This window comes from Magallana gigas, chromosome 4 (assembly GCF_963853765.1).
Source record: "Magallana gigas chromosome 4, xbMagGiga1.1, whole genome shotgun sequence".
In the NCBI taxonomy this organism is placed as follows: domain Eukaryota; kingdom Metazoa; phylum Mollusca; class Bivalvia; order Ostreida; family Ostreidae; genus Magallana; species Magallana gigas.
Window position 1 is genome coordinate 56,649,096 of NC_088856.1, and position 26,733 is coordinate 56,675,828.

Here is a 26,733-nt window from a genome sequence, read left to right on the forward strand (position 1 = left end):
AAATTAAAGAGGGTTGACATAGGATTCGCCTTTGGGTTGATCCTATTCAATATTGTAATTATGGCCCATAACTGTGGCATTCTGTAAGTCCTACTTGTTACAATGCATTACAATGTACAGGTGCAGTGCAGTTCAGTTAGAGAACAGACTATAATTGTAATCAATACACAATTCACACCTAATTTTCAAATGTGTGCATTACATGAACAAATCAAATTATATATGAGGTCATTTGACTGCTGGCTTATGGCCCAATGCTTCACTATTCTACAAACCCTGGCTGATTATTTGACTAACAGTCCCCCTGGGCAGACAATGTAACAGTATATCAGCCCTGACATTGTCACAAGGATTTTTTCCCTTGTTAAGTTTGAGAAAACAAACACCAAATGGGAATGAGGGCAGCTCTTATTTTGTCAATCTCTTGGTAAGAAATTGCTATGCTCTCAAGCAACAGTTTTTACCATAGGGCTAACACAATGACTACTGCCCGCATACCCATTTAAGAGCTGTATACTATAATGTCTATGAATGACACACAACAACGAACTTACGATAGCAATAGGTCACCTGAGTAACAAAGAAAGGAACAGGTTAGCTGCCTTATGAACAGTTTATAATATTCATGAATACTATACCGTGTACAATTTCTCTTTTCTTTCTCTTGTCTACTGTATCTGTGAAAACCATACTCTATAGACCTAAAAAGAGACCACACAATTCTACACAACAGTACACTTATTGACAAAAACCAAAAGACAAGCAGAATAACACACATGTAAAAAACAAATACCAGACAAATGATGATAACAGACACAGTTAGGGATTGAGCTGTTCAGCTACTTAAAACAATAATGAGTGAAAATCATGAAAACTTGTCGGTCAGACCCGAAACCGGTTGGGATGCCGAAACTGGATAGCTCAGTTGGTAGAGAAGACTAGAAATTCAGAGGGCCCCGTGATTGAATCCCTGTTTGGTCCGTCATTATTTAACCTATCTCTCTACATTATCAACCATTGATAGTTATTGGACACTGAAACACGAGATTGTTATAATCAATTTTGTTTAAAGTTGGTGATAAGAAAGAAATTAAGTAGGGGATATCTTGGGAGAGAAATTGACTCTGAACAATCATCATCATGACTTGTGTCTGTCTGGCAGTGTCTCAATCAACCATTTCAGGTACATGCATTTATTCAAAGAATGTTATACTAGCATTGGATCAATTTCTTTAGGATGTTCTTCATTTTACTGATGTTCTGACTAGGTATGGATAAAGTTACTCTGTACATTCCTATCTATATCAAACATGAGTGTAATGATTTAGGAAAAGGTGAAAAGGGGAATAACTCTTCATATTAAAACTGGCAACAAAAGAGATTGAGTTGTTCCCCTTGTCACTCTGTTTGACCAGTTAGACTGTTTGATGTAATGTAGTAGTATCAACGACACTTAGCTGAATCAACCTTCACATTTGTATGTAAACACAAAATCTAGTTATCAAATCATCAATTTTTTCTATCATTGAAAAAATACATAGAGATTTCCTCAATAAAATGTTATTAAAATGAACAACATTTCCGCCTTAAAATTAATTAGGTAGTTTTAAAGAAGGTTGACTTTAATTTACTTCCGAGTTTTGTACGTAATGTAAACATATATTAATCAATTCACCGGATTCATACCAGTATTGAAAGAATTATGAGAGATTAGCTGTACAAATTGCTGATGTTTCGTAATAAAATAAATGTACATACTATACCAAGACTATGTGTTGATTTTCCATAACTGGACCAGTTGTTACTTCCTTGAATGAGGATAAAACCTAAAAAGCGAGCACATCATATTCAAATAAATATTAATGCATCACCTGATATGTGTTTAAATTAGTGTTCATTACATGTAAACTTTTACCATGTAGTTTTCAATAAGAAGTTAACTGTTAATGGATTAAACATGCACAGCAATTACCCTAACAAGAGGCCACCAGTTAAAATTTCAAGCATCTGCAATGAATAGTTGCTAAGATAAATGTGACAATTGTTTTGTTACAGACAGACGGAGAGACAGACACACATGGGTAAAACAGTATACCCCCTATTCCTTCGGAGCAGGGGTATAATAATGATTGATTGTCTGTATAAATTATTAATGTTTCATAATTGAATAAATGTACATACTATACCACGACTATTTGTTGGTTTTCCATAACTGGACAAGTTGTTACTACCTTGAATGAGGATGAAACCTAAAAAGTAAGCAAAATATCAATTGATGTGTATTTGATAAACATTAATGCATCACTTGATTAGTGTTCAAATTAATGTCATCATATGTAAACATTCAGAAATATATTTTCTACAGAAATCAAATGCTATCATTATCTCATATTCGCTTTAATTTACTTCGAGTTTTGTATTTAATGTAATCAGATATAAATCAATTCACCAGATTTATACCATTGTTGAAATATAAGGAGAGATTAACTGTACACATTACTGATGTTTCATATTAAAACAAAAGTACATACTATACCATTACTATTTGATGGTTTTCCAAAACTGGACAAGTTGTTTCTACCTTGAATGAGAGTGAAACCTAAAAATTTAGCAGAACTAGAGCCGAGCTCGTTGCAAAGCAACGAGTAGGTCTTCCGTCGCAACTTCGTGTCGCGAAAGGATTGTCCATCAGTCTCATTAAAATACCTCCTTCTCCTGACACTTGTCAGAGCCTGACAGACCCTGTATTGATAAAAGGTCATCTTTACATGACAATTTCTTCTTACGAATTAGAGCTTTAGAAAATTGATTGGAACTCTTCAAATGGAAACAAAAAAAATTAATTCATACCTGTTTTCTATGTAACCTCTAGATTGAGTATTGCACTACTCATTAAACAGATAAAGGCATATCTTTGCTAAGTAGGTGTTAATTTAATTTGTATGCAAATGTGGAGGTCAAGTGGGTATAGTCTGTTATTGATACAGGTCTATCAGAACCTGGCGAGTGTAAGGAGAAGGGAAATGGTTTTTAATTATACTGGATTATCAATATGATAATAGTAAGTTCAAGAAATCGAAAACGAGACTCAATTTCAAAGTATTATTTTCATACCAGGCAAGTTCTTCGTTTAACTTACTTCAAGTTTAGGATAACTTTAAAAAGTACATCATTTATGTACATGTATATAATTAATCTAATTCTAATAAAAGTGTGGATGTGGCGGTGGGGGAAATGACCCAAAAATCAATTTCCTAAGCGTTAACTTAAGGGAAATTTTGGTTGAGAGAAAGGGGGCATTGCTCCCACTGGACCATCTAAAAGGTACTGTTATCAAGCTCACAAATGATATCCCCGCTAAGAAAGAAGTCATTACTCACGTATTTCTCTATTAGAGAATAATGGATGGTTCGTTTTCTTTAATAAGTGAGTCAGACAAGGCAGGGTATATTTACAGGTCACAAGTAATCTTTATGACAAACTCTAGCTTTTACTCATTTCCATTAATACAAGATATGACACATGTTTAATATGACTTTGAACTTGCGCAACTGACCCTGGGTCAAGTTCATGACACATCATCGGTCATCAGGAATCTTTACATGAAATAGAAACTCCCAATGTTTCTCCTTAAATGACTTAGGAACAAATCATTACACACCCTCAGGTCATAAGCAATCTTTGTGTGAAGTAAGAAAGTCCAAAGTGGACCGGAAACAAATTTTGCACTTTTCCTGCCAGTGACCTTTACTTTGTCCAAATGACCTTGGGTTTAGGTCATGAAGCTTTGTCAGTTAATGAGTATTATTTGTATGAAGTAAGAACACTTCCAATGTTTCTCCATCAGAAAGATATAGACCGGACACGACGTACGGACGGACAAGGTGATTTTTATTTAACCCCCCCCCCCTCAATTTTTTTTCGTGGGGTTTAAAAATCTTTTTCGCCCGTTTTGTGCGGCACAAAAAAGACCTAGTATATTTTTCAATTATTTCTATCATATCACATATAAATATACATGTAAATGTATGATTTGTATGCACATTTGAGTTCTTCTCATCATCGTCGGAAAGGATAAGAAACCCTTGGGGTCCAATAATGTCTTTTCATGGGCATTTGTCAATTTGCATCACTAAATGATTTCCAAGCGGTAATAAGCTATCAAAGCTATTGAGATGTTACATGTAGATATTGAATTTCTATAGATTTAAATTTAAGGTTAGGAAAAACAACACTTTTTTATACAGTAAAAAAAAAATCTAAAATAGCTTTATGTACGCGTACACATAAATAAGAAGATGTAGCGAAAGCTATAAAGACTTTATTTCTTCTGTTCTAGACTTTTTCAGAGTTAACAAGCTACAAGTTAACAATCTCCCATTTTGACAAGCTAGATTAAAAATAAAATATTCAGCTGAGTTTTAATCTGCATTACAACCTCATATTACACAACTTCAATGATTTTTTTTATCAATGTGCATATAACAATAAGTAAAATCCCCAAGAACAAATATCTATCGCAATTAAAAGGAGAACATTTTTGGGAGGCAGAAAAGTCGCTATATTATAGTCTGCAAGTCAATTGAACTACTACAATTATTTCAAAGAAATAAGAAACTGTCGACACTTGCAGTACTCTGATGATTTAATGACGATCGACCGACTTTATTGCTTAATGTAGTCGTATATCATTACTTCTAATCCTGAGAACAAATTTTATTTAATATTTGACTTAAAACTGTTAACTTATAAAACCAGAGACATAAATAACTTATTAAGTTATTTAAGTCTCTGATAATGTATATTTTATTCTGTTCATAACTATAGAAGTTTAGCGTGTTCAACAGGTTAATTTTTTAGCCACATTCTCAGATTACGATATCGCACCTTTAATGTGTGGTTGATTGACATCGAATATTTAAACACTTATTGTTTAACAATTGACCGCTGCATTGAAAGCATCCTTCCAAATGTTACTCAATTATTTATCAATTGCTGATCTGCAGCCCAGGGGCAATATTCTAGGCTATGTGCGCTGACGCGACACGAGATTTTCGGTCGCACGTGGAGCGGATTCATTTGACTTAGCATAGACTGACCGAATAAACACACGGGTGGGAAGGTGACATACATTGAGGAGAAAAATGTACACATGTTAAGCAGTCGCCAAAAATGGGTCTTCGCCACATTTTGAAAAAAAAAATCCCTTGCACTGTGATCATGAAACCGATAAAATCTAAACAAATCTTGTTTAAAAACTCATGTGAACATTCTAAAAATAATCACTAAATCCCTCAATTCTATCGTGTCAGCCTCTACCGCCAATCGCAACTTCTCGGGCCTTTCTGGCAAGCTCGGAAAAACACTTCGAATGTATTACCTAGGCGTCCATGACGACCCCCCTTTTTTTAAAACTTGATATAATTACAACACATTTTATGTTCTGTTGAGATGTGAGCTATATTTCATTAAAGGTATCAATATACACTAAAATATAACACAGAAACGACATACAAAACTTCTTGCCGATACTTATTTTAATGGGAAGCGACTCCATTTTGTATAATATTCTAACATCCGGTGATGTTAATACATTCGAGGTGTTTTTCCAAACTTGCCAGAAAGGCCAGAGAAGTTGCAATTGCCTCTACCGCATGTGTTAATTTGATATTTGATTTTTTTTATCCTGCCTTGAACGCTTGGAGACTGTTTCATTTTCTTAATTCGGCTAAATAATGCTTCCAATTTTGAGCGCGCTCTCTCTCTCTCTCTCCTTCTCTCTCATTTTATGTGCAACCTTATGAAGACGTCAACTACTTTCTACGATATCTATAAAACCTCTCAGCAGTATCTAGCGGAAATATTCGTGGGTAAATAAAAAAAATCTTAAATTGAAACACAAGTCAATCTTACATGTACCGGTCAAAATCTCGAATAAACAAATAGTTGGAATCGTACAAAATATCAATAAACATGCACGTGTGATCAAGTACATGCAGAAGAACACGAGCTACCGCGGATCACTTGTCCACTCGCGCGGGATCTCCTTGGCTATGTTCTAGGGGTGATCATTTGAAGGTTTAATCTTTGTGGTTTTTCGTTGTTTATCTATAACATTATTAGTACATGTATAGTTTTTAGAACATTTTAGAATTACAAATTCACTATTGATTTATGTCTGATGATGTTTCTGATTTGGAACAATATCGCTTTTATCAATTTTTAGAGGGGCTTCTCAATTCACATTCTAATGTTTCATTCAATAAATTGAAGGTGAACAAAAAGAACATAAAATTGAAACAGTTCTTGTATATATATCTTGTTATTAGATAACCGCTGACCTCTAGGTAGTGCAGCCGCGACCGATTTCCTCGGCCGCGGATGAGGGATCGGATAACTTACGTAAAGTTAAAACACACATAAAAAGCTCAGAACCCAGGAAGATTTACAATGTTTGCAGTATGATGAATAAACTCTAATTAATATAAGTTTTTTTCCCCTTTAATCCCACAGTTGATCTATCTGTCTGATACTGCTTCAGTTCGAGTTTATGATTAAACAGAACGATTTCTTATTCTATCGTTTAATTCAAATTAAGAAGAGTAAGCTTTAATGTCATTGTGTACGATTCTTGTGTTTGCTGTTAAGTAAAATCACATATGACAGACGCGATTCTTGTGTATTAGATAACCGCTGACCGCTAGGTAGTCCAGCCGCGACCTTGGCGATCGTATTTCTCGGCCGCGGGCGAGATGGGTTATGTAATGACGCACACAACTAAGAATTTAGGTCGATTTGAAATGCTTGCAGTAAAATGACTCAAATCCATTTCATGGAAGTTATTTTTTTTTAAAATCTAGTTTATGTATATCACTAGATAAGTAAAAGAACGTTTATATTTTCTCGTTTTTGTTTTTCTTAACGGTTGTCCACTATAGGACCTAAACAGAGGTTACTCCAAAAAAAAAGGCTGTAAGAAAAACATGTACACGTATACTTTTTAGACACTTTTTCAAATGAATCAAAGCATCCCGTATATGCTGGAACACTTTCAGCTGTTAATATATGTACGTTATTCGCACGAAGACGATTCGCTTACTTGCCAAATGAATACAGGTACATGTTAACAAGACAAGCTTTTTACACTCATAATACGCATTACCGGTACAAAATAGTTTTGTAACGACATTGATAACACAATAATGAACAACTTTTCTATCGACAGCTATAGCGAAATATTAACCATTTTTGAGTTATAAAGCGAAGACTTTTAAGTGCTCTAGACCCCTAATTTAAGGGGCCAGCCCTTTTTCAATGGTGTCAAGTGAAAGCCCTTGACATTTTGCACATATTTTGTTCTATATGTGTTTAGAGAAAATTTTAAACTAAAGAGCTACATAACAAAAACACAACAAAAAATCAGCATTTTTTGAAACACAAATTCAAATTAATTTTTTGAAACTTTAAAGGAGGAAAATTGTAAAAACAAAACTCGGAGGACAACGTTCAAACTCTCTATTTTGAAGATTTGTGACTTTGTAACACAGGCTGTGAGCGGTTTCAGAGCCTTTGCGTGCACAAGAATGCCTATATTTTGGGGGAAAAGGGGAATAACTCGGTACCGGAAGTGTCGATATCAACGATTTTCCATAGATATTGAGAAATAGTAACTACCAATTAGCTCTGCAAATTTGAACTTTATAGGACAACAAACAAGCAAGATATTTGAGTTTTAAAAAACGTCTAGAAGAAAAAAAAGAATAAAAAGAATTACCAACAGAATCAGTACAAGGTCTTCCGTTGAAAACGGAAGACCTTAATAATATCACATGCTATATATTTAATAAACATTAATGCATCACTTGATTTATAGTGTTCAAATTAATGTTCATCACATGTAAACTTTTAGTAAGAAATATCTTTTTTCTTCGGAAATCAAATGTTATCATTATTTTAGATTAATTGGAAAATGTAATCAACAATTTGACAAAATCCGGGAAAAATTACGATCTGTTTACTAATATATTCCAGATTATCAGATTAAAAACACATATAAAACATGAATTGCAACTTTGACCAAAACAAGTATTCATACATTTGACGAATATTCTTTGACTATGTCCTTTTTGCTATTCCTAAGCTACAGCTAAAAAGAATGGAATTACAATTGGGGTCGCGGTTCCAATATTTATAATGCTTGTTTGTTAAACATTTATTTTCACCTAGGAAAGTATTTAAAATGAAAATCAAAGTACATGTGCTTATGGTTCATGTAAATAAATGCTCCTGTAAATAATTTAAATGGATAAATTTTACAACATTTGATTTATAATGTAATTAGTCACTGGTGTCCAATTAACAAAAGTAGAAATGATATGATGACATTAGAACCTTAACCAAACATAATGTATTGCAAAAACTATTCTTCTATCTCTCTCTCTTTCTCTCTCTCTCTCTAACATTATCAATTTACATTTAACAAAACAGCATCATTAAGAGACATCCATAAATTCATGTTGTTTTCCCTAAATTTATTTACCTACGTTACCTTATATATGTTCTTTATCACTGGTTGTGGCTTCAAGTTCTAGATCGCTGTCTTGTGTTCAATTCAACTATATCTGTGCCTGAATAGAAAGACCAGTTTTAAGGCACGGTGATTTGTTGAACATGTACTTTTTGCATTCACACTTAGTTAATAATGATCACAGGATGTTAACTAATAACATCAATATACATATACACGTGTGTACCCTTGTATGTTCAATTACTCTGACACACCATTGCTATTTATCAATTATCCCTTTAAGGTGCGGTCAGACGATACGATTTTCCATCAGATTTTTCTCATCCGATTCGCTTTGGACTAAAATCGTACTGTGTCACCATCTAAGTCGAAAGTTGAAAGCAAAGTTTGAAGTCGATTGAAAATCCGAAGCGCGTTCGATTTTCAATCGAATCTCTGGTGAATTTGTTACGTCACAAAGACTTTTTCCCGTATAATAAAACCACTGAATAGGTTTTATTGATAAAAAATGGACTGTAAAATCATATCCTGTGACCCTCTCAACAATCGACTTTAGTGACCCTCTCAACAATCGACTCCAATCGACTTAACTGAGCAAGTCTATTGAAAGTCTGATGGAAAATCGTTCTATCTGAAATCCTCATACCTGAGTAACTATGTCCAAGGTAAAATCATTAATAAGACAACATTAGAACTGTGACCAAATGTAATGTTAGCAAAAAAATAAAAATGTCTCTCTCTCTCTCTCTCTCTCTTTCTCTCTCTCTCTAACATTATTAATTTTACAATTACCGGTAACAAAAAAGAATCATTAAGAGAAATACATGGGGTTTTTTTCCCTAAATTTATTTACCTTTGTTACAAATATATGTTCATTATCACTGACCGTTGCTTCAAGTTTTAGATGAATATCATGTGTTCAATTCCACTAGCAAATATTCGTGCCTGAAAAAAAAAATTAAGGTATGGTGATTTGTTAAACATTTTTAACGCATTCACATTTATTGGATAATTAGCACAGTGTGTTAATTTATAATATCAATATATATATGCATGTAACTATGTACTCTTTCATGAATGTTCAATTACTCTGACACACCATTGCTATTTCTCCATTTCTACAGAAATCAAAGTTTTATCCGAAATCCTCATACCTGACTAACTATGTCTTAAGTTTCTGCTTCCAGCACTTTTTACATAATATCTCAATAATCATAATTAAAACACCTTTGCGCCCAAACTACATCCATTCATTAGAATGAAAAAAGTCCAGATTATCTGCTTTGAAACGCCCTCTATACCCCTTCAGGTTTCAAAACAAAGTCATTGCAAAAGTACCCCAGATAATAGCATAAAAATTGTGTAAAGTGTCCCGAGTACTTCCGAATGGAGATACATTTTGAATCTCAAAACGATGTTTGTTTTCGTTCCTGTGTAATTGTGCGGGTAAAAACAGATAACTATAATGTATTGATGAGGGAGCATTGTATTTGTATTTGTTCCCTTTTATCGATTTAAATTGTATTTCATTAACAGGTATATGTTTATTCTAATGAAAAATCATGAAAAAATGATGGAAGCAATACATTGGGACTATAAAAAGGTTGTCAAAGACCATCCTCCTCATAGAAACATTACAAAAATAAAGTTTATCTACAAACAAATTAAAAAACACCTGTGTTTTCTGTCACTCTCTTTATAAAACATCAGGACATCTCTAATCTGTCTGTCTGTCTCTCTCTCTCTCCTCTCTCTCTCTCTTACCTGTATTGTTGGATACATGTGTGATGGTCAGGGTTATGGACCATTCGTATGATATCGATTCAGTGGTAAATTGTCTGACTATGCACGGGTCCCGGGTTTGATTCCTGTACAATATCACAATAAGAACAGATTGATATAAACTTGCAAGTTTAATGCCGTGTGCTGCAATAAGTTTTGATACTGTACTGCTCAAAATACAAAGGAAATTAGAAACTTCCTGTGACATTGTTTTGCACTGATATTATTAATTATAACTTACAAGTTGTGCGAAGGAATACGGTAATAAACCACAGAGCAGATCACATCGAACAATATAAACATAATTTACATAAACTTACATAGTTCTTTTCTTAAACAGGTACAATTTACACTATCTAAGTAATTGGCCAAATGTTCCTATCCTGTTTCTAAAATGTCGTCTGTTCAATAGCCTACACGTCATTTGATGTTTGCTTTTTTCGGCATCAAACAATTTCGACCCCGAGTCGTTTCGGTCCCATATAACAAAGCTAATAACTATAGTCCAATCCACACTTTGCAAAAGTTGTTCCCCTTTGCGGGGTCAACCCAAAGGTCAAAAGGGAAAAAAAACAACTTTTCCCTTCTTTATGCAACCAAATATTTGGGCGTCCTGTGAAGAAATCTCTTAGGATTTAATTTATTCCTTTGATGTGTGGTTTGCCCCAACTTGGGACAATCAAAATTCACAAAGGAAACCGATTTCTAATGTCAAATGATGAAGTTACAATCCTCTAAACTACAAAGGCTACTGTGAGAAATATACGGGTTTTTCCCCAAAGATGGCGGCCAAGGGAGATAACTTTTGTAAAGTGTGGATTGGTCTATTGATAACTGTTCAAATTATCCGTTTTTAGAGTTATAATAAAATTTAATTGTTGTTATCACCTAATTGTATTTTAATTTCAGTCATTAATAAATTCGAAAATATGCCATTTCTTTTAGGGTTCAACCGGCAGTCAGGAAAATCAGGACGAGGCTGAACAAACGACACTAGAAATAGGGAAAATTTAACCTGGCTTGTGGTGAATATAGAAAAGTTCGGTACATACGAGTATATGGAGTAGGTGGGGGTGGATCTACTGTTGAATACATGTATAAAGCAGATTTGATTTCTCAGATGCGGATTACACCAATCATATATTTGTATTCATTATACCCTTGGAAAAAAACCCTGATTTTTTCGGCGATGCAGAGTTTTTTGGTGATAAACAAATTCGAGTTATCGGACTTTGAAGTTAACGTAACAACTTGGATTACACCAGAGATGTCCCGAGTTCAAAAACGAGAGAAATCGAATGCAGCCAGAGAGAAAGCACACACGGAAACTATCATAGTTTTACGATTCGGTCATCCCATAAAAAATGATGTTGGGAATTCCCGCCTTGGGGTTTTTCAGTCCAAGGAGAGAGGGAAAGGAGTTTTTTTCCCATTCTTTCAAATTAGAATTTTGCTTCATTAACAATTGTAAAAAAATAAAAATCTGAATAAACTGAGGATATTTTTTTTTTCTTTTCTTTGATCAATCCCAATTAAAAAAAAAAAACCAATAAAACAAAACATTTTGCTGAACTCTAATATGTAAAAAAAAATGTACCACGACTTTTTTTTTTTTAAAGTTCTTACGTGTTTGCTAATTTAATTTTATTAGGGGTATTTTAATGCAGTGAGAGGCGTTTCCAAACAAACAGCAATTTTTGTTGGCCTTAGATAGAATAGCTAACGTACCTTTGCACAACTCTGCGAAACGCGCCGTCGCACTAGCTAACAATGCACGGTCGCGCAAAAACAACTTGCACAACATGCCGTCGAGCTAAAAATTTTTGCACAATACGCCGTCGCGCTAACACACAACACGCCATCGCGCTAACACACAACACGCCGTCGCGCTAAACACACAACACGCCGTCGCGCTAACACACAGCACGCCGTCGCTCTACATGTAACGCAATTTTGCGAAACACGCCGTCAAACTAACACACAACACGCCGTCGCGCTAATAACACAACTCGTCGTCGTGCTAAACACACAACACGCCGTCGCGCTAACACACAGCACGCCGTCGCTCTACATGTAACGCAATTTTGCGAAACACGCCGTCAAACTAACACACAACACGCCGTCGCGCTAATAACACAACTCGTCGTCGTGCTAAACACACAACACGCCGTCGCGCTAACACACAACACAACGTCGCTCTACATGTAACCCAATTTTGCACAACACGCCTGCGCTCTACATGTAACGCAATTTTGCGAAACACGCCGTCAAACTAACACACAACACGCCGTCGGGCTAATCACATAATACGCCGTCGCTCTAAAGCAAATTTGCACACGACGCCCTCGTGCTTACGCAACTGTGCAGGTTTTACAGTCTTTAGTAGGAAATCATGTCAAGATATATTTAAACAATAGCGGGTTATGAAAATGTGGCGCAATTTTGCCAAACATGCCGTCGCACTAAGACACAACTCGTCGTCGCGCTAAGACACAACTCGTCGTCGCGCTAAACACACAACACGCCGTCGCGCTAATCACACAACACGCCGTCGCGTCACATGTAACGCAATTTTTCACCACACGCCGTCGCGCTAACACACATTACGCCGTCGAACGAACACACAACATGCCGTCGCTCTACATGTACCGCAATTTTGCACAACACGCCATCGAACTAACACACAACACGCCTTCGAACTAACACACAACACGCCTTCGGCTAACACACAGTACGCCGTCGCTCTACATGTAACACAATTTTGCACAATACGCCATCGCGCTAATCACATAGGCGTCGGAACTGGGGGGAGGGGGGGGGGCTTGAGGGGCTTAGTTCCCCCACTTTACTTTGCAAAGTTAGAACTTACCATTAGGCATATAGCATCTTAGAGGGTTTAGCCCCCCCCCCCTCCCCCCACTTTTTTCTCGCCGGAAATGTAATTGTTCTTTATTTACCTTGAAAGATTTATAAGTCAGAGTAATAGGTTTATTAGCGCCCCCCCCCCCCCCCCCCTCCACGGATTAGGAATTTCATGATTTAGGGAAAAAAAAGTTTGGGTAGGTTAATTTATTTTGGGAAGTATAGGTATACTTAGGATACTTTAGGATTTTCATGATTTTGGGAATAAAGTTTTTTCCTCAATATTTCTGAGGATAAGTCAAGCCCCCTCCCCCCCCCCCCCCCCCCACTTTTAATTTGCTTCCGACGCCAGTGAATTACAAAACACGCCTTCGCGCTATAGCAATTTTGCACACGACGCCGTCGTGCTTACGCAACTGAGCAGGTTTTACAGTCTTTAGTAGGAAATCATGTCAAAATATATCTAAACAATAGCGGGTTATGAAATATTTTTCTGCAATGATCGCTACCCGGATGAATCATTAAAGAAAACATTTTATTTTTAATATTAACATCTTTCTTTCAAAGGGGTCACGAATTTGGCCAAATTCTTTTTTTCTGATTTTTAGCTCACCTAAACTATTCTGATCACATTGTCTGCCCGCCCGCCCGTCCGTCCGTCTGTAAACTTTTTACATTTTGAACTCCTTCTCTAAAACCGCTTATCCAATTTCAACCAAATTTGGCACAAAGCATCCTTATTGGAAGGCAAATATGAATTGCAGAAATAAAAGACCGATCTGTATTTAAAGCGGAGAAAACCTTGAAACTCTAGAAAAGGGGGAGTGATGGGGGGGGGGGGTGGCTAAAATAAAGGGAATTGGAAGTTAACCCTGAACACTAACCGAAAATTTAGTTATTTATATTGCATATCTTATTTTCGGTAGAAATGGTATACCATGAAGGTAAATATGTCAAAGATTAAGTATATGCAAAAATAAATTTAAATTTCGGATATTCATTTTTGGTTAATCTACTGAGGGGTCACATGGCACAATATCCGTTGAACGCCCATATAAAACCAGTGTTGCTCAGGTGAGCGATGTGGACCATTGGGCCTCTTGTATTATTTACAATGCTTTAAAAATGCATTCTTAATGATCAAATGAAATTTGAGAGTCATTCATGGAGCTATAAGAAAGCTACAGAGCTCACAATTCTTTGTCATGAAAATAAGGCTCGTACCCTGTATATGTTTACCTAGGTTCAATACACTAGTTAAAAATATTTTTAAGCTGATTCGTCTATATTTTTTTATTCATTTTAACAATAGCTAAACAGTTCCACACTTTTAACACATTCATTTTTTGTTTAAAACTGGAATTTTCACTTCAACATTCAAATTGTAAACAAACGTTCTGTTTACATAGCAAAGAATTTTAAGCTTTGTAATTAGCTTATAACACAACAAATGACACCCAAATTTGGATTGACTATCAGATATGCCTTACTAAGACATTGTAAACATTAAAATCGGAAAAAATAATGTTTGACCAAAATTGTGGCCATGCCATTTAATAAAGTGAGCGTAAAAAGTAAGTAAAATTCACTAAATTACTAGCTATTTAGCTAGCTAAAAGAAACGGCCAAATCGTCTCCAATGAGACTTTGAGTTTGACATCATCATGTTTATTTCATACAGTTCGTGATTTTGTTTCGGTAGTTGTAAGTCTCGACCAATCAATAAACAGGGCGTGTCAATTTCAGTCCTGTCACTTTCTTGTCAGTTTCAGCCGCTGTAGATTTCAACCAATCGATAAACGGGGCGGCGTGCAAATTTCAGTCTGGCTGTTTCTGTAGAGCTATGAATTAACTATAAGCGTCCGTAAGAAATAGAGGGAATAAAACTTGGTAGATGTAAATATAAGAACGTGCATGATTGTAATTATTATATTAATCAACTAAATGCAGAATTGACCGAATGCAATAATCATCTTTGATAGAAGACAATCATAGGGAAAACTTCATTAATAACAAATTGTCTGCAATTAATGAAATTTTCAAACAGTTTTTAAACATCCACAAATTATTCAGAATTGTATGTATTATATCTTATCAACTTTTTAGTCTCTGTGTTTCATTTAGTTCATAGAAAATATTTACGTTATGACTTACTGGCTCAAGATACAGTAACATTTACGCTCGATCGACAATTTCAAGAGAAATGTAAAATGTTTATCATCATTAATCTAATTTCAAAGTCACATGATCACCTTTTAAAATATACTTTTGATAATTTTGTCACCTTAGAATTTGATCACTTTGTTGTATGTTACTGCGATTCCTATAAAACTTTAAGAGATCATTACATAAGCAATATATATGTCCCCTTGTGCACCCCGAACCCGATCATGAAACATATTGTACATTTTTTTAATGAAACTAAAGAGTAAACTTTTATGCATTACAAATATTTTTCTATAAATTCTTTTGATAACCCTTTAACTCGAAGATTAATTACAATGTCGTGAACGATAAAAGGAGAAATACTAGGAATATACAGCGTATGTCATTTTAATCTTTTACAGTAAAAACAGTTAAGTTTGCTCGGGACATTATGACGCAGACCTCGGAGAAGTTAAGTTTAAGAATCGAATATGTGCAAGTATAGCAGTCATCAATTAATGCCTAAGTTCAAAATCATCAGATTGCCATTGAATCTACTAATTAAAATAAATTTTATTAAAATTTCGGTCATATGGCTGATATAATTAAATCAATTTTCTTCAAGTTGGTTTTAAAGGATTTTTATTTAAAGCTGCTTGGTTCGATTTTATATCAAATTTTATGCACGCTTTTAAACGATGGCTATGCTTAGTATATGTATAATAATAGACATTGCAGTTGTTTTACCCGTCAATTATGCCAAATTTCAATAAAGAAAAATACGTACAAAATTTGCTAACAAAACAAACGACATTAAAAGGTACCGCGTTATTTCGCCTCATGTAAAATTTCACCCCTGACGACGAGACGGGTATGGTTGTATTACGAATTTGACATCGTTTTAAATAAAGGTCGAAATGATCAGACAAATTACAAATAAACATGTGTACCATTTGTTCGCTAATATTTCCAAAGTCTGCTTTCTTTAAAATCGATGCATAGCATGCGGGTTGAATAACCCCAATCACTCGGGGGACGAAACAAGGCAGTTTCCTTTTCTAAACATTCCCGTGATGCATTTTGGTTTGTTTTTTCGTTTGCCCAAAGAGAAATTATTTTTATTTACTTTGAATATTTCTAACTTTGAAAGGAGACTGATTCTGCTGGTGTAAATAGGAGAAAGTCCATAACTTTCTAAGATAAATGATTTGTATGAAAAAAAATTGATACTGTAATTACAAAAAAATCGGACCAAGCAGCTTTAACTTACTTGCATACAGAACTGTAATATTCATATTATGCTGTCGAAAAAATAGCTATAACGATGTGCGAAATAAAGATTAACTCGTACAATTTAAGACACACAAATAAGAATATTTAATACATAAACGGTGTGACTGTTGGGCGCAGAGTTTTATTTACCTCCTCAAATCATAAACCAACGTTAAACTAAACGCCTCAAATATCTTATAACTGCTCTGACCTGTGCCCCTGAAGGAACGAGAAGGTGAGGAAGGCCAAGGAAAACCTAGAGGCGTCCAGTGGAGAAAGAGAGAGAAGAACTGGACCGGAACAGTCGGAGAGAGGCAAAGATTGCTGCCAGAGACCGACGTAAATGGCGTCTTTTGTTGCACGGCCTCATGCGTTCTCCGGGGCATGGAGAAGAAAAGTAAGTTAACTAAACGCCGTGAGCTCAGAACGGAAGACCTTAAAGTGATTGTAGTGGGTTTTTTTATTTCCTTCTTATTTTCTCCCCTTTTTTGTCGGCAAAATATATCAGAGATGACAAGACAGATTTTCCTGATATTTCAGGAACTTTACAAAATAAGCACATGTATATCACTTGAGGTTTTTTTTCGTTTTCTTCTTTTTTCAAAATTCTATTCTGTTGTTTGTTTTCTGCCCCGCGACAAAAAAGTTTGTCACCTCAACATCTCAGAAACGATAAAGACTTGAACATCCAAACTTAGTGGGATGAAAAGTTTAAACTATATCGTTTTGTAAAAGTTCATCTTAACTTCCCTTTGTCAACGGAAGCACTTCAAGAATATTCTTTTAACATGTTTAATTCTATTTGTTTTTCATGGAATGAATAAATTAGTATAATTCCTTTCATATGATATTCATCTAATGTTAAATAAGCAAAAACATTCTACTTCCGGTGAGATACCTCAAATATCTCGGGTAGCTTTTTTAAAACAAATTTGGTATCTGCGTAGTCATAAATACTGTAAATGATTAATACATGAAACTTACATGAATGATGGCCATTTAAATGACAATTTGTTCAACAGGTTTCCTTTTGTCAACCGTCACTTCCGCTCCACAACGTAAAGGTTCAAACAAATCAAGCTCTTTATCAGTTTTACTTTTTATTGTGTGAGTCTTTTTCGTTAAATTCATTAAAAAAAATACAAAAAATACTTATTTCAATTTTCATTGAGCCCTTCCGTTTGTCCGTTCCCTGTCCAGAGATTAGAAAAAAAGCCTTGTCTCCTTAAGATCTCAAATACTGTATGGATTTTAACAACTAAAGTTTGTGAGGTGATAGACCTATGTATGTACAAGTGTTAACTTTATTTTGTTTAATCTGGTGTAACTTCCAGCCGTCACAAACCAAGCTACTCTAAATATAAAGACGAACGTGTATTTATATTTTTTTTTAAAGAGAGAGAGATTGACAAACACAATTGCAAAGAGTTCTGCACATAGTCAGAAACAAAACAAAATCCCCAGTTACAACCAGCTTCACCAGTTTTTTGTTGTTGCTGCTACATGTACAATGCATCTTTATGGGAACACACACAAAACCATCATCCTCTAAGTGCTGTTTACGTAGGGATCACGTGATGTATGTTTGGGTGTTGATATTAAATACAAACATGGACATTTAATATATTACAAATGTTGTACTTACTTATTTCTTCTTTCTCATCATTGTTGTAATAAATGTCACGATTTTTGAGTTATTTACAAATGCGGTTTAGCTTCTTCCGGTGATATCAGATCTTTAATGAGATTCGTCGAGAATCATTCAGCTGAAAATAGAAAAAACCCTTATATTCCACGATAATGTTACCAACTATTACATAACAATAATACAGACTTGTCCTTACTGTGTTCTCTATCTCCTATTGACCACCAGCGTTTCTATTCCTATGGATGGTCACGTATAAAACTTACATACTCAACAAACCGAGTATTTTGAATAAGGAAGTTTGATATCTATAAAAACGTTTTGTAAAAATAAAATGTTCTGGCTAAAGTTCAAGACGTTAATTGCGACAAAACATGTCCGGTTATAACTTTTGCTATTAGGGTAAAATCGTAGTTGTTCCAAAGTAGTACACAATTACAGTTGTATGTTCAAGTGGTTTAAGCTTGCTCATATCATGCGCAGATCTAGATAGGAGTCAGAAAAGGGAGGGGGGGCGGTGTCACGGATTTCAAAATTTTAAAGTTAACAGGTACAGTTCCTCACAAACCCAACAAACAAAATGAACTGTCTGACTCTCTTTTGACCACCCCCCCCCCCCCCCCCGCCACCCCACCACCAGTTGACAAAAACGTTGGATATGCAGATTTATAGATATACATATGTATCGTATAGAGGTAAGCCTGCAGTCAAATAATGACACTACTAAAGGTTTGGTTCACTATCACAGGCGTCACTGTTCTCCCAGATGGTCACGTATTGAACTCAAATATTCAATAAACGTTATATATCTTATTAAATGGGGAAGTTTAATACTATGTAGACGAAATGGAAAAACTTTCTAATTTCCTGGTTATAATTCAGGACTTTTTTTTTCAACAATCAACCTCCGGTTATAAATTTTGATTGTAAGATTTGATCTTTGTGTATACAGAAACGTTTACTGACTTTATTTTGCTCACATCACGCGCAGATCTAGAGTTGACAAGGATTGTGACATTTTATAACATTGATGAATTTAAAAATGACCTGTTATGACTACCAAAGTTTGTGCGCTGAACTAGAAGATAAGCAGGATATGCATAATTAATCAAATCAATACACAATTTAGTAACAAAATACATTTTTTGGGTCTTCAGTACCAATACGGTTTAGCTTCTTCCGGTGATATCAGATCTTTAATGAGATTCGTTGAGAATCATTCAGTTGAAAATAGAAAAAATTAACAAACTTACACTCCACGATAATTTCACCAACTATTACATTTCAATATAACAGATTTGTCCTTACTGTATTCTCTATCTCCTATTGACCACCAGCGTTTCTATTCCTATGGATGGCCAAACTTATATACCCACCACATCGAATGTTTTGAATAAGGAAGTTTGATATCTTGGAAAATGTTTTGTAAAAATAAAATTTTCTGGTTAAAGCTCAAGACGTTAATTGCGACAAAACATGTCCGGTTATAACTTTAGCTATTAGGGTAAAATCGTAGTTGTTCCAAAGTAGTACACAATTACAGTTGTATGTACAAGTGGTTTTAGCTTGCTCATATCATGCGCAGATCTAGATAGGAGTCAGGAAAGGCGGGGGGGGGGGGTTGTCACGGATTTCAAAATTTTAAGTTTACATGTACAGTACCTCCCAAACCCAACAAACAAAATGAACTGTCTGACTCTCTTTTGACCACCCCCCCCCCCCCGCCAACCCACCACCAGTTGAAAAAAAACGTTGGATATGCAGATTTAAAGATATACATATGTATCGTATAGAGGTAAGCCTGCGGTCAAATAATGACACTACTAAAGGTTTGGTTCACTATCACAGGTGTTACTGTTCTCCAAGATGGTCACGTATTGAACTCAAATATTCAATAAACGTTATATATCTTATTAAATGGGGAAGTTTAATACTATGTAGACGAAATGGAAAAACTTTCTAATTTCCTGGTTATAATTCAGGACTTTTTTTTTCAACAATCAACCTCCGGTTATAAATTTTGATTGTAAGATTTGATCTTTGTGTATACAGAAACGTTTACTGACTTTATTTTGCTCACATCACGCGCAGATCTAGAGTTGACAAGGATTGTGACATTTTATAACATTGATGAATTTAAAAATGACCTGTAATGACTACCAAAGTTTGTGCGCTGAACTAGAAGATAAGCAGGATATGCATAATTAATCAAATCAATACACAATTTAGTAACAAAATACATTTTTTGGGTCTTCAGTACCAATACGGTTTAGCTTCTTCCGGTGATATCAGATCTTTAATGAGATTCGTTGAGAATCATTCAGTTGAAAATAGAAAAAATTAACAAACTTACACTCCACGATAATTTCACCAACTATTACATTTCAATATAACAGATTTGTCCTTACTGTATTCTCTATCTCCTATTGACCACCAGCGTTTCTATTCCTATGGATGGCCAAACTTATATACCCACCACATCGAATGTTTTGAATAAGGAAGTTTGATATCTTGGAAAATGTTTTGTAAAAATAAAATTTTCTGGTTAAAGTTCAAGACGTTAATTGCGACAAAACATGTCCGGTTATAACTTTAGCTATTAGGGTAAAATCGTAGTTGTTCCAAAGTAGTACACAATTACAGTTGTATGTACAAGTGGTTTTAGCTTGATCATATCATGCGCAGATCTAGATAGGAGTCAGGAAAGGGGGGGGGGGTTGTCACGGATTTCAAAATTTTAAGTTTACATGTACAGTACCTCCCAAACCCAACAAACAAAATGAACTGTCTGTCTCTCTTTTGACCACCCCCCCCCCCCCGCCAACCCACCACCAGTTGAAAAAAAAACGTTGGATATGCAGATTTAAAGATATACATATGTATCGTATAGAGGTAAGCCTGCGGTCAAATAATGACACTACTAAAGGTTTGGTTCACTATCACAGGTGTTATTGTTCTCCAAGATGGTCACGTATTGAACTCAAATATTCAATAAACGTTATATATCTTATTAAATGGGGAAGTTTAATACTATGTAGACGAAATGGAAAAACTTTCTAATTTCCTGGTTATAATTCAGGACTTTTTTTTCAACAATCAACCTCCGGTTATAAATTTTGATTGTAAGATTTGATCTTTTTGTATACAGAAACGTTTAGTGACTTTATTTTGCTCACATCACGCGCAGATCTAGAGTTGACAAGGATTGTGACATTTTATAACATTGATGACTTTAAAAATGACCTGTAATGACTACCAAAGTTTGTGCGCTGAACTAGAAGATAAGCAGGATATGCATAATTAATCAAATCAATACACAATTTAGTAACAAAATACATTTTTTGGGTCTTCAGTACCAATACGGTTTAGCTTCTTCCGGTGATATCAGATCTTTAATGAGATTCGTTGAGAATCATTCAGCTGAAAATAGAAAAATCAAAGAAACTTACACTCCACGATAATTTCACCAACTATTACATTTCAATATAACAGATTTGTCCTTACTGTATTCTCTATCTCCTATTGACCACCAGCGTTTCTATTCCTATGGATGGCCAAACTTATATACCCACCACACCGAATGTTTTGAATAAGGAATTTTGATATCTTGGAAAATGTTTTGTAAAAATAAAATTTTCTGGTAAAAGTTCAAGACGTTAATTGCGACAAAACATGTCCGGTTATAACTTTAGCTATTAGGGTAAAATCGTAGTTGTTCCAAAGTAGTACACAATTACAGTTGTATGTTCAAGTGGTTTAAGCTTGCTCATATCATGCGCAGATCTAGATAGGAGTCAGAAAAGGGAGGGGGGGGGGGCGGTGTCACGGATTTCAAAATTTTAAAGTTTACATGTACAGTACCTCCCAAACCCAACAAACAAAATGAACTGTCTGACTCTCTTTTGACCACCACCCCCCCCCCCCCCCCCGCCACCCAACCACCAGTTGAAAAAAAATTGGATATGCAGATTTAAAGATATACATATGTATCGTATAGAGGTAAGTCTGCGGTCAAATAATGACACTACTAACGGTTTGGTTCACTATCACAGGTATTACTGTTCTCCCAGATGGTCACGTATTTAGCTCAAATATTCAATAAACGTCATACATCTTATTAAATGGGGAAGTTTAATACTATGTAGACAAAATGGAAAAGCTTTCTAATTTCCTGGTTAAAATTCAGGACTTTTTTTTTTAACAATGAACCTCCAGTTATAAATTTTGATTGTGAGATTTGATCTTTGTGTATACAGAAAGGTTTAGTGACTTTTTTTTTGCTCACACCACGCGCAGATCTAGAGTTGACAAGGATTGTGAAATTTTATAACATTTATGACTTAATTAAAAAATGACCTGTAATGACTACCAAGTTTGTGCGCTAAACTGGAAGATATGCAGGATATGCATACGTTATCAAATCAATACACAACTTAGTAACAATAAATACATTTTTTTTTGGTCTTCAGTACCAACAGGCAGACAATAGATAAAACAATAAATGAAACGCAAGACCGTACATGTCTACAATAGAGAACATTAAGGGCCTTGATGAAATAGTAATTTGCGAGGAGATAAAGTTTCTTGATGAAAATATGATTATTCGTGTTGTTGTATTATAGAGCAAGGCTTGTAGTTTATGCCACAAAAATGTCTATATCAACTGTTTATGTAGTACTCATGAGTATTTAGTAAAAGTTAAAAGTATGTTATGCATATGAGTCATAAAAATATGCAAGTTCAGTGTATGAGTAAATCAATGTCTACATATGTATATACATTTAAAATGTTATCTGTATCTCAGGTCCCATTTTACTCCATTTAGTAAATAATCAAGATCTATACATTTTCATTGTTAAAGAAACTGAATAATAAATACATCTGATAGACGAATTTGTTTGTTGTAATTATTACTCAGAGCCACCCTGCCACAAGGACATCCCACAATTTACAAAAGCCAGCGAGTGCTAGTTTGATTTCTTTGAGTTGAAGTTGGATATAAGTTGTTTGAATAAGATAACAGGGAGCAGGAATTAACATGTAAATGTGTGATATTCAAAATTCTGTATTAGAGATAAAGACTGTAAAAAAAAGACGCTAAATACATGCACAAGATTACCGCATATTGAGTCATGCTTATTTTTTTTTTAATATATTATATCTTTTAAATAAGAAATCCTTTTTTTATTAGATATAAAATCATTGTGATTACCAAGAAGTATATGTATTACAGTATTGCAGTATTCAAAGCGGAGTCGACCAGTTTTGTGTATGCACAACTAAGATGTCCGATTTCTAATATGTTCTTAATAATTGTGAAGTGAAAACGTAAGCATGGACGCATGATCTCAAAATTACACCATCTCATTTTCTGATTCAGCATCAAACACTATGTTTTTAAAAAATGCTGTATGTTTACTTATTCTTGCACACGTACACACAACGGTTATTTGTTGACCTGCTAACTTGCATACCCATTTTATCCAAGTAGTTTATATCAATAATAAATGTGTGTAGCACGTAATATTCTATTGTTAAGCATATTTGTTAAACGGGACTTTTCCATTAGTTCACATTGTCCACAAAAAGTTATTTTTTTTATCGCCCCGCCAAAATAACAATATCTTCACAATTTACTCAAAGTTAACTTGTAGATACTTTAATGTATTTCTATTCTTAACAGTTTTATATGCAGTGTTAATATATACAAAAATCCTTTCTTATATCGGCTAATTCATGCACGGATCAAAAACATTTCACCAAAAGGGGGGGGGGAGCTTGAGAGATAATTTTGTTTGCTGGATGGGGATAGGCCGCCCGGGACCTTCATATGATCTTCACTGTGGTTTTTAGAAGCTTGACTTTTCTAGGGGGATGTTAGATGTGTGTGCATAGGCTAATTGATTTATTCATAAACATGTTTACATTCTCCGATGGGTGATGACCTGTTCTTTAATTCAGGGTTAATAAAATGAATAAAATAAATAATAAATAATAATAAAATAATAAAATAAAAAAATCTGTTGAATGAATGTGCAACTAGTCCGAATTTTCTATTCACACACGCCTTGCCGGTAGAGCAAATGGAAATAAATTGCAATTTACTTACTACTCATAACAATTAATATGTTTTACGGTGCTACCGTTCTGGTGAGCGCAGTAAGAATTACACATACCTTACATAATTGTCAACTTATAGTTTTATTTAGGTATCAACGAACGTCAAAGTTTTTTTTGAAGAATATTGCTCTACAATAAGTATGCCAAAGGTACTACTTTTAATGGTTATGATACATATTGCGCAACCCCCTACTGAAAGAGAGAGAGAGAGAGAGAGAGAGAGAGAGAGAGAGAGAGAGAGAGAGAGAGAGAGAGAGAGATACCTGTATGTATAATTTCCCACTTTTACATTTAATGGTCTGACTATATGCAATATCTACATTTTTTTTTACTGTTAATTTTTTGATTTAATTCCTTTTTTTCCATTTTTTTTATTTAGTTCAAAGTGTCCTATTATTTATTTCCTCCCTACCCATATACTTACCAGCCTACTGTACATTCCTGCACAATTAGCTTGAAAATGGATCGATATGACAGTAAAGTATGGCTCATCCTAGTATATATACATAAAATCTCTATTTTAAAAAAAATGAAAACAAATCATACGTCAATGAGGCAGGTGTGACAGTCTATACTGAAAAAGGCAGTACACTCATTACACATATTTGATCCACCTCTAAATTTATCGCAGGAAATATACCGCAAGTGTACTGTGACGTCATCCATGACTTTGTTCGTTTTTGTTTACGTTTTTTTGACTCAATACGGAGGTATGGAAGCATTTAACAAATATTTTAAGTCTCACTAAAGTATATGCGGTACTCAAAACGTGTCTTCAAACTTTAAATCACTGTAAATTACGAGTTAAAAGTCGGCCATTTTTGACATAGCACCACGGGTGAAAACATTAGAGAGCATTATGGGACGTAGACAAAACTTTGTTTGATGAACTGTAGGTTTAGCTCGGTTTTTTTTCCCGCGCACACTGGTTTTTAAAGCTCGCTTCGCTCGCCGGCACTGTGCGCCGGCGAGCTGCGCTCGCTATCATTAGTTCAAAGGAAACCCCAATTAAAGATGATTTTAACATTTCAGCTTTTGAACATTTTCAAACGAAATTTACATTGTTTGGGTAACTTTCCACAGCTGTGTGTGCATTGAGGCATATATAAAATGATTTCTTCTCATTGTGCTGAAATATTACCAATCAATTATCTTATTGAACATAATTGACTTCCTTAATATTTCATTCAAGAAGTACTTGTAACTGTGTGGTCATATATCAATTGCTTCAAAACCTTTAGAACTTTAATTGCAAAGTCTCTTTAGGAGACAAAAACGTATAAGTAATCTTTAAATGCATTTTTAACAGAACAGTTCAAAGTTAAAAGCTTTATAAATGCTGAAAAAATACACTTGCAAGAAAAAAGTATGACAAAACAGCTAAATCAAGCTACTATAAATAGAAAGACAAACGTGCATTTGAATTTTTTTTAAAGAGAGAGAGAGAGAGAGATTGACAAACACAATTGAAAGAGTTCTGCACATAGTCAGAAAAAAAATCCCCAGTTACAACCAGCTTTACCAGTTTTTGATGTTGTTGCTACATGTACAATGCACCTTTATGGGAACACACACTAAACCATCATCATCCTCTAAGTACTGTTTACGTAGGGATCACGTGATCTACATGTATGTTTGGGTGTTGATATTAAATACAAACATGGACATTTAATATATTACAAATGTTGTACTTACTTATTTCTTCTTTCTCATCATCGTTGTAATAAATGTCGTGATTTTTGAGTTATTTACAAATACGGATGAGCTTCTTCCGGTGATATCAGATCTTTAATGAGATTCGTCGAGAATCATTCAGCTGAAAATAGAAAAATTAAACAAACTTATATGTCACGATAATTTTACCAACTATTACATATCAACAAAACAGATTTGTCCTTACTGTATTCTCTATCTCCTATTGACCACCAGCGTTTCTATTCCTATAGATGGCCACGTTTAAAACTTACATACCCACCACACCGAATGTTTTGAATAAGGAAGTTTGATATCTTGGAAAATGTTTTGTAAAAATAAAATTTTCTGGTTAAAGTTCAAGACGTTAATTGCGACAAAACATGTCCGGTTTTAACTTTAGCTATTAGGATAAAATCGTAGTTGTTCTAAAGTAGTACACAATTATGTTCAAGTGGTTTAAGATTAATCATATCATGCGCAGATCTAGATAGGAGTCAGGAAAGGGAGGGGGGGGGGCGGTGTCACGGATTTCAAAATTTTAAGTTTACATGTACAGTTCCTCTCCAACCCAACAAACAAAATAAACTGTCTGACTCCCTTTTGACCACCCCCACCACCCTACCACCAGTTGGAAAAAAAAGTTGGATATGCAGATTTAAAGATATACATATGTATCGTATAGAGG

General features: G+C 34.7%; 1 protein-coding gene across 16 annotated transcripts in view; it reads right to left on the reverse strand.

Moving 5' to 3' along the window:
• LOC136274992 (uncharacterized) overlaps window positions 1-26,733 on the reverse strand; it is a 91,812-nt gene that overhangs the window by 13,004 nt on the left and 52,075 nt on the right. For 3 of the 16 annotated variants that reach the window (XR_010713484.1, XR_010713483.1, XR_010713482.1), the window contains 3 exons: window positions 2,182-2,249; window positions 1,759-1,826; window positions 639-701 (listed from right to left, as the gene is read on the reverse strand). The gene's annotated coding sequence lies outside the window, so the exon portion shown is untranslated. The other 13 variants (XR_010713479.1, XR_010713474.1, XM_066083201.1 and 10 more) reach the window with 11 other exon arrangements.